This window comes from Giraffa tippelskirchi, chromosome 6 (assembly GCF_054371585.1).
Source record: "Giraffa tippelskirchi isolate mGirTip1 chromosome 6, T2T-mGirTip1v1.2.pri, whole genome shotgun sequence".
Lineage (NCBI taxonomy): Eukaryota > Metazoa > Chordata > Mammalia > Artiodactyla > Giraffidae > Giraffa > Giraffa tippelskirchi.
The window spans coordinates 57,177,466-57,192,186 of NC_137280.1; the positions used below are offsets into that span (position 1 = coordinate 57,177,466).

At 39.3% G+C, this 14,721-nt stretch overlaps 1 protein-coding gene and 1 long non-coding RNA gene across 7 annotated transcripts in view; one reads left to right on the forward strand and one right to left on the reverse strand.

Annotated features, from left to right (window-relative positions):
• Positions 1-14,721, reverse strand: part of SNTG1 (syntrophin gamma 1) — a 377,579-nt gene that overhangs the window by 267,244 nt on the left and 95,614 nt on the right. The window lies entirely within an intron of this gene.
• On the forward strand, positions 1,777-11,822 carry LOC145509719 (uncharacterized). Its single transcript, XR_014056332.1, has 3 exons — positions 1,777-1,859; positions 10,676-10,810; positions 11,240-11,822. It is a non-coding gene; the product is annotated as an uncharacterized LOC145509719 (long non-coding RNA).

Consider the following 14,721-nt stretch of genomic DNA (forward strand, 5'->3'; position numbering starts at 1 on the left):
CATGTAGCATGTTGTGTTAGTCCAAGTCCTCTGAGAAGCACATGCCAATACGGGATTAAACATGCAAGAATTTCATTCGAAGAGATATCTGTGAAAGAAAATGAGGTGGAGCCCAGGAAGTCTGGCCCCCCAAAAAAACATGATATAAGGTTGACTCTGAGTGAAGAAGAAGTCTGGGTGGATGTTCCCTGAACTGCCACCCGGGCTGAGGAAAGGTCTGGAGGGCTAGCAGGGAGTCTCAAGTCCAAGCCCACTCCAGAGGAACCCTGTATCTTCCAGAAATGGGCCTGCCTATGTGCATCCCTGCCACCCTCCACGGACAGCTGAGAGCAGCCACAGGACACAGTTTGGAAAGAAACACAGAGACAATTTGGAGCAGAGTGGATGTGTCCTCATATCAGTCATGCTCCCCAAAGTCGGTGATCTGAGAGGCGTGTTCATTGTTGTCACTGCAGTTTCCATGAACCCAGCACATTTTAACTCTTCAGATTGTTAACCACGTATTCATAACTCAATGCGCCTCTTACTTTGGTCTGTGTTTCTCTTCACTGGACACTGATTCCTCAGCATGGGTGAAGTGTTCTTGTGTGATGGGCAGAGGACTTCCCAGGTGGACAAGTCTCTGCCGTCAGAAAGCTGAGGGAATGGCAGCAAGTTCATGCATATATTTTATTAAATACAACTTTGTTAAGTGCCACAACAAGGAATGCATGCCTCATAATATTTTCCTTAGAGTAGGAAAAGGGATTCGAAGAGTTTTATATCTAGACCAGGAGCTCCTATGTAACAGATTTTATGCTCTGTCATTGCTATTGGTCTCTTGGCTGAGTTCCTGCCATACCATATATTTTACTCAAATTGAATTTTATGTTTTAATTAAAATTATACTGAAGCTTCCAGAGGCCATTAAATAGGAGATAAATTTTAAAATTAAAGAAGAGCCAGTTATCTGTTTGCTGTCCTCCTAATAGATTACCTACAGCTTCACTCCTCATCAACCATTATTCAGGGACCCCATCAGCCAGAGTACATTCAAGGAAAACAAAAATCTAACCTTAAGTAAAGGAGAAAAATGTATAGTCTACTGTTTCTCTAATACCAAATTAAGAAAGAAGAATGTTTCTTCTTACCAACATTTTTGATTACCTATGCCACTGTTCTCATTCATACTTACAAGGAACTAAAATTTTATTTTGAAAAAAAATCTATTATTTGGTCCATGGTCGTTCTTATGAGCACTTTCACCTCTTCAGTAGCCTTGACCATTTTCAATGTACAAATCATTTTTAAATACAGCACGGAGAGGCACAGTTTTAGAGAGGGCCCTGCACTTGGCCTCGCCTCTGTGGAGCTACCTTGCTACAGTCATTTCATTTGTTTTTCCTGCATTTGATGCATTACACTCTGGGTCATTGTGCTCTTGAGGTTCCAGTCTGTGGAGTGTGCACAGCAATACCATGACTCTTCCAAGCTGTTTTCTGCCCCATATCTACCTCCCCTTCTTTGTCAACAGCCCTTGACTTCCTTGGAGCCCACCCCTGCTTCTGACTCTCATTCTGTATAACCTGGAGGCAATATGAGACTCAGGTCACTATCTTCACCTACTCTGGGAGTAAACCTCAGAGGCAGACTTCCATCTAAGGTGGGGACTTCAGAGTGACTCTCAGGATTTGTAGAGGGATTTCTGAAACTGAGCTCCTTCGAGTCTACTGCTCTTTGAGTTGTGAGGCAATAAAGGTGAGGCCATCTCACTGATGTGAGGGGAGAGCCAGTCTCACACAGGAACCAACCCAGAGGAAGAGAAGATGAGAGGGAAGAGGAACAGGACCCCAGGAATATCTTCTGAGACCTCAGTGATGGTGAACATAGAACCAGCCCTGGCGCTGTATCTTTGGTTATTAACACAAGTTACAAACCAATCCTTTCCTCTTCTGCTTAAGCTGTTCTACCATGGAATTTTATCACTTGCAAATGAAACCACTTGAGTAATACACAAAATGAATTAAATAAAACCTGACTTGGGACCTTACGATAGTTAAGGAGAAAGAGTCCCCACACCACAAGCGAATTTGAGGTCAGAGTGCCATGACAGAGGTGCACCCATGCTGTCTACTACCAACACACGGTGTAAGTAGTAGACACCTTCTGGGAAACTGAGAACAACCCCCCAAGAAGGTGGCATTTGTCTGGGCTTTTAAAGTGTGGGTAAGGATTTCATCAGGCAGAAAAGTGAACATGGGCATTCTAGTATGTGGGAACACACTGTGCTAAGTTTAGAGCAAGTACGACACTCTGTTCCAGTTCTTTTATTTCACAGCTTGAAGAAACTGATATCATGAGTGGTTGTGATGATTTAGAGATATTTCTGTGGTGAGTCGACTATTTCCAGACTTGCTATCAATTACCATTCACCAGTCATGCGGAGGGAACAGAAGAGTAGCAGAGGATGGTCACTGTTTATCCAAAATTTTGGCCCCGGTTTACCATGTTTAAGGTCTATTTATTAAGTGAAGAAGCTTTAGTGCCATACTGTGATATATGATCCATAGGACGGTATGGAATTCTGTCTCCTGAAATAACTTCTACACAATTTTTAAAGTATAATAGGACTTTCTATGGCTGTCTGTTGTGTAATTTGGATTTAAGTTTCACAGTGAATATTATCCTCACATATTTTGCAGTAGGGGATATTAGCAAGTTCATACTTTGATCGAAAATACTCACTGAGCTAAGTAGAATACATCCATAGACTATTGTATGGTCTGATGATATAAGGGTATTCTTTCATGTGAAAGTACCTAAAATATTTCAGGAGCTAAAAAGAAAGTGAGGGAAAGGTAAGCAAGAGGAGATGGGATGTTTTGATACTATTTTGATATCACCTAAAGAGGCCTGAAATTATTGAAAAAGGCATTTCTACATGACACAGTAAAATAGTGAACTACATTGCAAATATTTTCAGGCCCTCTAGAACTGAACAGATCCTCTATTTGAGAAAGCAGAGCTCCAGGACACTTGAGCAACAATCTTTAATGATTAAAGACAAATCTGACCCTTTCAGAGGAAGCCAGCATCCCAAGGAGATCGCAGCTGAGAGAAATATCATATCAACAAAAGAAGAATCCAAAAATGAGTCAGGAATCTGAGACCTTCTAAAACATGTCTTGTTCACAAAAATTCAGTAACAGAGAACAGCTCAAAAAACTAGATATGGCAATCTCTCACTTATTTCACAAAAACTATCAGAAACATAAAGGTGTAATCACACAGCTCAAAAGTACCCTTAATCCTGACAAGACCTCAAAGCACATACTGTGTGGGGGAAATAAAAGAACAGTTTCCTCCCTTAAAATTGTGGAAAAGCACAGAAATAGCTTCAAAAAGAGTGTTCTACAACACTGTCATTTTCCATTCCACTGGTGCAGTCACCTAAAACGTTGTCATTACTGATTGTAAAACCTGTATGCTAATCCTTCATCACTTTATGCAATAGGTAATAGGTTTTCTTCCCTTCCAATAGTGGCCATCACGCCCATGTAACTCAATGACCTCTTGGAAACGACCCAGAAGTCCTTGTCCCTCCCTGGGCCCAGAAGTCAAATTTGCTCTGTCCCCTGATGAACATGAGATGTTTAGTACAGGCTCCAACACAGACTGACTCTGTAATGTGACAATGAACCAACCCAGTGGGTCAGACACCAAGAAGAGAAGACAAGAAAAGCAGGAAGAGCTAGAGGGTCTGAGGATGTAATTGTAGTGCTAATTACTCTATGCATAAAGTCACGCCTTTGGTCTTTGGATCCTTCAACCCTCAACTTCCCCAGAAGGATACAATCTAAATGAGAAGAAGGTCATGCCTGAGTTATCCAGAACAGCCTCCCCAGTGCTCACAGGAGTGCTGGGACCTTCTGGAGTCCAACATACAATGTGGAAGGAAGAGAAGAACAAAAATAGAGAGAAGAAAGTCAGCTCTATGCATTGTTAAAGAGAGTGCAGATATTGCTACTGAGAAGTAAGGAGGTTTTCAGCGCCCAATCAATTTTTCTCTAAAGAATTATTGCTCTAGATTGTGGGATTCTTGATCATTTGTTTTGACTTGCATACATTCTCTGTATGGTCTTAATATTCTACAATCCTCATGTATAATGCTAATAATGAAAGAAAAGTAATTTTTAAAAACGAGCAAAAGAGGCTATATCTAATTTGCTCCATAATTAGTTTATACATGGAAATGTTGTATAATGGCTTCCTGCTATTGCATCATCTAACTTGAGAGTGTACTTTTACTAATAATATAAAAATTATGAACATGTTCATAATCAATTATAACTATAAACATGTAAGTATTATAATTACAAATATGTCCATAATTAGAAATTTTAAGCATTATAGCCTAAAATTGTTTACTCTCACTTGAATCATAAAATAATTAAAACTGAGATCTACAAATGACTTTTCCAAAATCATGCAAATTTTGGTAATCCAGATTTGAGGAAAAAATTATAGTATATTTAAAGGTTTTATACCACTATGTGGTATTTTGCACAGTATTTCCTCCAATATCACAGAACTTCCTCACACAGTATCAGCATCAGTGACTGTCTTTAAGAGGTGAGCATTGGGAATATATATTCAACTTAGAATGAGAAGCACATAAAATAATTTATTTGTAAGTCTATAAGAATGAGGCATTTATAGTTTAAAGAAGTTCTACATAAAGATTACGTCAACATATTGAAGATGGTCAAGAAAGCATCAAACTGGTACTGTAGAGCACTTTTTCTATTCAACCCCTGGGTCAGGAAGATCCCCTGGAGGAAGAAATGGCAATCCAGTCTAGTATTCTTGCCTGGAGAATCCCGTGGACATATGGTTCATAAGGTGGCAAAGAGTCGGACACTAAAGCAACTTAGCAGCAGCAGTATTTTTTCTAGTAATTTTAGACTAAGAAAAATGTGATATTTTGCTGAACCAAAGATTTACAATTTTGAATAATAATGAGACATTGCAAAATTACTGACTGGGTAGTCAGAGAGCTTGATGCATTGAACAAATGAAAAACATAAGCAAATATAATTCCATCATTTTGACAGTGAATTTTTTCCTAAGAAACAAGAATATATAACAACAGAGATGTATATCTGTGTTAGGACAACAATGAAATATTAATACACAAATCAAATGAATGCTTGAAATAGTTGTTTTTAAATAATCTTGTAGCTTAGCTGCATCATACGCTCCTTCTAATGGATAGAATTCTGGCAGTGAAAGAATGTGGTACTTTATATAAAATCACAAATTTAAGACTTGAATTTGTATGCTGATTACCAGTTCCCTTACTGCTCCCTTATTATAAGTCAGTGTACATGTACCACAGAGACTAAAGGGTGCAAAGACACCCAAACGTCCCGAAAGAAGAAGCCTGTGCACATGTGCAGAGGCGGCGTCGAAGAGTCCATTGAAAGTAACACTAGGGAAGCTTTAAGATGGCCTGACATTTAAAAACTCTCCAGGCCAAAAGTTGATCCAACAGCAGGGACTAGAAACTTTACTGGCTAAAGGTCTAAGTATATTCTTTTACCAATATTAAAATGAACCTTAACCTAATCAAACAGCAGTTATCAGTAGTAATCCAGACTTAAAAATAACACAACAAAAAACAGAGAAGAGAAATAACTAGGCACACATTACAGGGAACAGAGAATCATCAACTTGTCCTGGCAAGTTAGAAAGTGCACCAAGAAACAAAATGACAATATTCAGTGGAAAAAGTCAGAATTCACTGTTGCTAGAATAAATTATTAAAATGCTTATTCTTAAGCAAAAACAATTTCTAAACATGAAAAGAAACACGAAAATGTAACCAAAACATAGTCAAAAAATAGTCCATATGTGTTTTTTCTGATTGCCAATAGATGTGTTACTCAGCCAAGAATTAAAGGTAGCTCAGCGATCAGTGCAAACAAATAGAGGAAAACAACAGATTGGGAAAGACTAGAGACCTCTTCAAGAAAATTAGAGATACCAAGGGAACATTTCACGCAAAGATAGGCTCGATAAAGGACAGAAATGGTATGGATCTAACAGAAGCAGAAGATATTAAGAAGAGGTGGCAAGAATACACAGAAGAACTGTACAAAAAAGATCTTCACGACACAGATAATCACGATGGTGTGATCACTCACCTAGAGCCAGATATCCTGGAATGTGAAGTCAAGTGGGCCTTAGAAAGCATCACTACGAACAAAGCTAGTGGAGGTGATCGAATTCCAGTTGAGCTATTTCAAATCCTCAAAGGTGATGCTGTGAAAGTGCTGCACTCGATATGCCAGCAAATTTGGAAAACTCAGCAGTGGCCACAGGACTGGAAGAGGTCAGTCTTCGTTCCAATCCCAAAGAAAGGCAATGCCAAAGAATGCTCAAACTACTGCACAATTGCACTCATCTCACATGCTAGTAAAGTAATGCTCAAAATTCTCCAAGCCAGGCTTCAGCAATACGTGAACCGTGAACTTCCAGATGTTCAAGCTGGTTTTAGAAAAGGCAGAGGAACCAGAGATCAAATTGCCAATATCCGCTGGATCATCGAAAAAGCAAGAGAGTTCCAGAAAAACATCTATTTCTGCTTTATTGACTATGCCAAAGCCTTTGACTGTGTGGATCACAATAAACTGTGGAAAATTCTGAAAGAGATGGGAATACCAGATCATCTGACCTGTCTCTTGAGAAACCTGTATGCAGGTCAGGAAGCAACAGTTAGATTTGGACATGGAACAACAGACTGGTTCCAAATAGGAAAAGGAGTATGTCAAGGCTGTATATCGTCACCCTGCTTATTTAACTTATATGCAGAGTACATCATGAGAAACGCTGGGCTGGAAGAAACACAAGCTGGAATCAAGATTGCCGGGAGAAATATCAATAACCTCAGATATGCGGATGACACCACCCTTATGGCAGAAAGTGAAGAAGAACTAAAGAGCCTCTTGATGAAGGTGAAGGAGGAGAGTGAAAAAGTTGGCTTAAAGCTCAACGTTCAGAAAACTAAGATCATGGCATCTGGTCCCATCACTCCATGGGAAATAGATGGGGAAACAGTGGAAACAGTGTCAGACTTTACTTTTTTGGGCTCCAGAATCACTGCTGATGGTGACTGCAGCCATGAAATTAAAAGACGCTTACTCCTTGGAAGGAAGGTTATGGCCAACCTAGATAGCATGTTTAAAAGCAGAGACATTACTTTGCCAACAAAAGTCTGTCTAGTCAAGACTATGGTTTTTCCAGTGGTCATGTATGGATGTGAGAGTTGGACGGTGAAGAAAGCTGAGCACCGCAGAATTGATGCTTTTGAACTGTGGTGTTGGAGAAGACTCTTGAGAGTTTCTTGGACTGCAAGGAGATCCAATCAATCCATCCTAAAAGAGATCAATCCTGGGTGTTCATTGGAAGGTCTGATGTTGAAGCTGAAACTCCAATACTTTGGCCACCTCATGCGAAGGGTTGACTCATTGGAAAAGACCCTGATGCTGGGTAGGATTGGGGGTGGGAGGAGAAGGGGACGACAGAGGATGAGATGGTTGGATGGCATCACCAACTCGATGAACATGGGTTTGGGTAGACTCCGGGAGTTGGTGATGGACAGAGAGGCCTGGCGTGCTGCAATTCATGGGGTCGCAGAGAGTCGGACAGGACTGAGCGACTGAACTGAACTGAACTTATAGATATGTTCAAAGAGCTAACAAAGATAATACCTAAGAAACTTAGGGTAAATGACAATGACTCAGCAACAGAGAATCTGAACAAGCATAAAACTTATTTTTTAGAACAGACTTAATTGGAAATTCTAGAGTTAAAAAGTACAATGGCTAAAATACATGCTCTAGTAAAACTTAATAGAAAATTTGAGATGTGGGAAGAAAGAATCAGCAACTTGAAGATAAAGCAAAATAAGTTACAGTCTGAAGAACAAGTAGAAAGGAGATTAAAAAGAGCTTAAAAATCTATAGGAAAATACCAAACACTGCAAACATTAAACTGAGCCACAGAAGAAAGGAGAAAAAGGGAAAGAAAATATATGAAGAGGTAATCATTCAAATTCCCAAATATCATGAAAAACTTTAATCTACAGATTCAAGAAAAAAAAAATCCCAAACAAAATAAAGACGAAAAGTAACATTTAGGCACATCAGTCAAGCTGTTGAAAACCAAAGAAAAATGAGGTAGCAGCAAGAGATAAATGATCAATCATAAACAAGATGATTAATGGTTGACTTGGTAAATAACAAGCAAAAAAATGTTTCACTCTATTCAAATTGATGACAGAAAAGTATTGCCAACCAATAATTTTTTTATCCAGCAAAATTCAACTTCAAAAATGAAGCAAAATATAGACATTCTCAGAAGTTAAGAAAGTTAAGGAAATCTGTTACTACCAGACCTGACTTACAAGAAATAGTATTAATAATATAAATCCTTTAGACTGAAAGGAAACAGAGAGTAATTCAAACTGACAGAAAGAAATGAGTGCTGGAACAGTATTTGTGTGGGTATATATAAAACACTCTATAAATATACTTTGTCTTTTCCTATTAAACTATTTGAAAGACATAAGGTGGTGTAAGGCAATAATCATCACACTTCTCTCGGGGTTTATAACCTAAAGACACGATATATACAATGTATGTGTTTGTGTGTGCTCAGTCACTCAGTTATGTCTGACTCTTTTGATCCCGTGGACTGAAGCCCACCAGGCTCCTCTGTCCATGGGATTCTCCAGGCAAGAATACTGGAGTGGATTACCATTTCCTTCCTCAGGGGATCTAACCAGCATCTTCTGCATTGGCAGGTGGCTTCTTTACCACTGTACCACCTAGGAAACCCCAATACATATGATTGTATTAATAGAAAAGGAGTGGAGGACAAGGAGCAATATTGTAGCTGATGTCTAATCTCACCATGATGAAGTTACTATGGCTCTGAAGTAGATTATAACAAGCTAGTATACACATGTGATCCCTAAAGCCTGAGGGCCCAAGGTGACTGACCGAGCACACCTGCCCCACCACCTGCTTGTCACTTGCATGTGGACCCTGGCTGCTTTCATAGTACATGGGCGGAGCTGCAGAAAGAACTTATAGCTCACAAAGTCTAAAATATTTATGTCTGGCCCTTTACGAGAAAACGATCCGCCCACTCCACTGCAGATGAGTACTAAGAAAATAATTCAAAATAATGTGGTAAAATATAAACAGATAGGTTTAAACATCATACTGAAATGCTTAGCACAAGAAGAGCCAGTAAAGGAGCAGAGTAGCTGAAAAGGCATGAGATAATTTAAAAATAAGTACCAAAGGGGAGACAAAGGTAAAATAACATTAAATACAAATGGACTAAATATCCTTTTCAAGAAGCAGATTGCCAGTCTTGATTAAAAATCTAGATGCAACTACATGTTGTCAACAAGAAACTCATCTTAAATTCAACAACACAAATAGATTGAGACTAAAAGGATGACACATGATACACCATGCAAACAGTAACCATTAGAAAGCTGGACCATCAGACAAATAGGGTTTAAAACAAGCAATATTATTAATATAGGGAAAAGAACATTCTATAATGATAAATGTCTGGGTTAGCCTTAAGTGTAAATTAGCATGCATTTTTATTCTAGTTGGGTTTACAAATGAAATAGATTTATTTATAAATCTCTGCTAGATGTTTAATGTTATAAAGTTATAAATTCAACCTAAGAATAAATGTATAAATAAAGATGCAGTAAAAAATAAATTGTTGGGTATCCCTTACTTCTTTCATGTTAGGCACAACAGTAGAACAGAGACCCATGTATTTAAACATTTAGGGTATTTTGCTTTTGTGATACTTTCCTAACACTCATGTGCTATAAAAATTGTTGACAGGGAAAGGCCTGAGATGACAGATAAATTTGTTTAGTATTATGTTTTCCTAAATAAGAAGATGAAATAATTTCCAAACAGTTACAGAAACGGTTACAGAAAATTCACAATTGTCTAATTCCTAGTTTTCTGAGTAAAAGAGACCTTACTAAGAGTTAAAAAAATATAGTCCACATATAAAAATAGAACTATTAAAATAAAGAGAACAATTTCACGTGAAAAGTATGCAACAAAAGTGAGATGTATTTGAAAGATACATTTTCATTAAAGAGAAAAGAGAGTAATTTTGTCTTAAAATAAAGTGACTGGATGTTTCAGAATGAGACAGAGGAAAACAAAGAGAGGGGATTGAAGCTAAATAGACATAAAAAGTTGTAGAAGGTTTGCAAAAAAAAAAGGAATTTTATGTGTTATTGGGACTGAATGGATTTATTTATAAGCTTGATTTTTAAAGCAGTCTTTAGTTTTATGGTGCAAAACAGAATTTGCTATTTTCTCTGTTAAAATGACAAAATTTTCTGAATTATTGCTTTGTTCCTCATAACAGATTATACAAGATTTTTACTTTTTGAGTAATCTAAGAAACCAAAATTTTACGTCTTAACCAGAATAATTTCCTAAACTTTATGTTAACCCTTTTCGTCCTTGATTTGAGAGATGAGACTTCTCACTTTTAAAAGAGGTGAAGTTTTTTACATGTTTGACAGTTGCCTTGCTCAAATCAAATCCTAAATAAAAACTTCTTGCTGTTAATCTAGGCTTGGCATCATTGACTAATGGACATGAATCTGAGAAAAGTCTGGAAGATAGTGAAGGACAAGGAAGCCTGGCGTGCTCAAGTCCACGGGGCTTGCAGAGTCGGCCATGACTGAGCAACTGAACAACAGCAACAGGTTACATTTTTATGAGTAAATACTACCTAGTAACACTTACATGAATAAATGTTATTGTAGGCATTCCAGAAACTGTCTTATAAAAGTTCTGAGAATTTTGTCAGTACACTTCCTGTTCATGATTTGGGTTTTAAAGTGTCGCTAAGTGCTGGAGTGAGGACGGCTGTGAGGAGGACGCAGACTTCCTGGTTTGCAGGCTGATTGTGGCTCGACTTGGCACACATATCAGAGTTACAGGCATGGCTGTTACCTGCAGAATGGTGGGTGCATCCAGCCTCAGCTCACAGGCCTTCTCTAAATAGTCCCAATTAAGAGCTGGGTGGTTGGGTTTTAATTCTCAGAGGCACCAAGCAAGGTAGGTGGAAGAAAAACTGGATTCAGAAAATGAGTTTCCAACCATTAATCTCTGTTATTCTTTTATTTCCATAGAGCTCTCTCTCACTGAATGCCTGACTGCTGGCACACCTCCTCTACATCCAAGTCCCACAGATGGCTCACTGGCCCTTAGTGAATAGGAGGCAACTGGATGAGAAAATTGACTTACAAGTTCAAACAAAAGAGAAACATTCCTTTTTTTCCATGGACAAGAAGTGGGGCTGATACCGACGAAATCTCATGATTTTCGGAGCGCTCCACTCCACGAGGTCCAAACCTGAGTTCCTTCTCTGTCCTGTGGTGTCCAGCTCTAGTGACAGCTCTGCTACATCAGTTAGAGAGCTTCTGCTCCCTCTAGAAACCCCTCAGAGCTGATGAGACTCCTCGTCCCCCACCATCCCTCGGTGCTATCTCATCACCTTGCTCTGCTGAAGCCAGAATGCTCTCAAGTCGGCTTGGCCAGAACCCCCTCACCCTGGATGTTGCTTCTCGGTGATTTTTCCCGTCCCCATCCCCCTTACCCCTGCAAACATGCACACACTCTTCTCCTTGGCTATAAACACCCACTTGTCCACGTTGTATTCAGAACTGAGCCCTATTGCGTCATTCATGATTAAAGTCTGCCTTACTGCTTTAACTACGGTCCAGCTCTGGTTTTTATTTGACAGGGATTGAGTGTCAAGCAGAGAAAAGAGCACGTAGCATACAGCACAGAAAGTCGCACCAGGGAGGCTCTGTGAGAACCATGGGAAAAGTCAGGTGAAGGCAGAAGGCAGTGGGAGCTTTGAAAGTAGAAGACCTTCTGATTATGAACCCATATATTCTCACCTGAGAGAAAGCCAAAGAGAACATGCACTCTCAGTCCACTACCCAGGATAACCACTCAGTTCAGTTCAGTCTCTCAGTCGTGTCTGACTCTGAGACTCCATGGACTGCAGCACGCCAGGCTTCCCTGTCCATCACCAACTCCTAGAGCTTGCTCAAACTCATGTCCATCAAGTCAGTGATGCCATCTAATCGTCTCGTCCTCTGTCGTCCCCTTCTCCTCCTGCCCTCAATCTTTCCCAGCACCAAGGTGTTTTCCACAGAGTCAGCTCTTCGCATCAGGTGGCCAAAATATTTGAGTTTCAGCTGAAGTCCTTCCAATGAATATTCAGGATTGATTTCCTTTGGGATTGGCTGGTTTGATCTCCTTGCAGGCCAAGGGACTCTCAAGAGTCTTCTCCAACACCACAGTTCAAAAGCATCAATTCTTTGGCACTCAGCTTTCTTTGTAGTCCAACTCTCACATCCATACATGACTACTCGAAAAACCATAGCTTTGATTATATGGACCTACAGTAAGGATAACCACTAATATCACATTAACACACTCATTTTCAATATAGTTTCAATGTACAATTTTTAGTAATAAATAATTTTGTATAATGAGAGCTGGATGATAAAGAAGGCCAAGCACCAAAAAACTGATGCTTTGAAGACTCTTGAGAGTCTCTTGGACTGCAAGGAGATCAAACCAATCAACCCTAAAAGAAATCAATCCTGAATATTCATTGGAAGGACTAATACTGAAGCCAAAGCGTCGAATACTTTGGCTACCTGATGAGAAGAGCTGACTCATAAGAAAATACCCTGATGCTGGGAAAGATTGAAGGCAGGAGAAGTAGGGGGCAACAGAGGATGAGATGGTTGGGTGGCATCACTGACTCGATGGACATGAATCTGAACAAACTCTGGGAGATAGTGATGGACAGAGAAGCCTGGCGTGCTGCAGTCCATGGGGTCGCAAAGAGTCGGACCTGACTTAGCAACTGAACAACAACAGATTTTGTATAGCATTTTTTTTTAAAATAAATTTATTTATTTTAGTTGGGGGCTAATTACTTTACAATGTTGTCATAGTTTTTGCCATACATTGACATGAATCAGCCATGGGTTTACATGTGTTCCCCTTCCTGGACCCCCCACCCACCTCCCTCCCCATCCCATCCCTCTGGGTCATCCCATTGCCCCGGTCCTGAGCATTTGTCTCATGCATCGAACATGGAATGGTGTTGTATTTCACATATGACAATATACATGTTTCAATGCTACTCTCCCAGAATGTCCCACCCTCACCTTCTCCCTCAGAGTCCATAAGATTGTTCTATGCATCTGTGTCTCTTATTCTGTCTCGCATATAGGGTTATCGTATAGCATTTTAATTGTATTTTTTTATTGTATCAGAAAATGTTCTCTAGAATGTAACTTTATATTTATGGGATTCTCACTTTATTAGATAAGACAGTTTCTTTTAGATCAAAGTTCAGAGCAAAACGGAGAGGAAGACACAGAGATTTCACAGGGACCCTGCAGTTTCCTTCAGCATCAGCGTCTCCTACTCAAGTACATTTGCTACCCTGATGATCCTATACTGACACACACAGACACTGCCAGCCCGAAGTCCACACCAGAGTACACTTCTGGTATTGCACATTCTCTGCATCTCTACTAAGGTGTAAGGATGTGTATCCATCATTACAACAGCAACAGAACATTTCCACTGCCCTAAAATTCCTCTGTTGTCCTCCCATTCCACCAACCACTGGTAACTACTCATCTTCTATCCATCTCTCTAGCTTTGCCTTTTCTAAGTAATGTCATACAGTTCAAGTCATGCAGTACACAGCCTTTACAGACTGGCTTCCTTCACTTAGTAAAATGTATTTAAAGTTAATCCATGTCTTTTCATGGCTCATTTCTTCTAGTGCTGAATAATATTCCATTGTCTGGATGTACTGCAGTTTACGCCTTCACTTAGTGAAGAACATCTTGGTTTGCTGATTATGAATAAAGCTACTTGCAATATTGTATCTGTAAGAAAAGACATATGGGGTTGGCTAAAAAGGTCCTTTGGTTTTTTAAGTAAAAATAAAAGACACATTTTTCATTTTCACCAAGAACTTTATTGAACAATATACTTCTATTTTAGCTTATTTTTAATGTATTACATTAATTGATTTTAAAAGGCTGAACCACTGGGGTAAATCTAAGTTGACCATGGTGTATAGTTTTTTATCCACTGTTAGACTCAATTTGCCAACATTTTGTTAAGGTTTGCCATCTATGTATCTGAGAGATACTGGTTTGTAGCTTACTTTTCTTATAATGGCTTTTCCTGATTTTAGTATTAGGGTAACTCTGGCCTCATAGGATGAATCAGAAAATATTTCCTCTGTTTCTATTTTCTGAAAAAGAATGTAGAGAATCCCACCCTTAAATGCTGGTTGAATTCACCAGTGAACCCATCTGGGCCCCACACTTTCTACTTTGGAAGGTTATTGATTATTCATTCAATGTCTTCAACAGATACAAGTCTGTCAGATTGTTTCTTTCTTCCTGTGTCACATAGTTACTTTTGCTTCCCTTGTGGCTCAGTCAATAAAGAATCTGCCTGCAGTTCGGGAGACCTGGGTTCAATCGCTGGGTTGGGAAGATCCCCAGGGGAGGGCATGGCAACCCACCACGTATTCTTGCCTAGAGAATCCCCATGGACA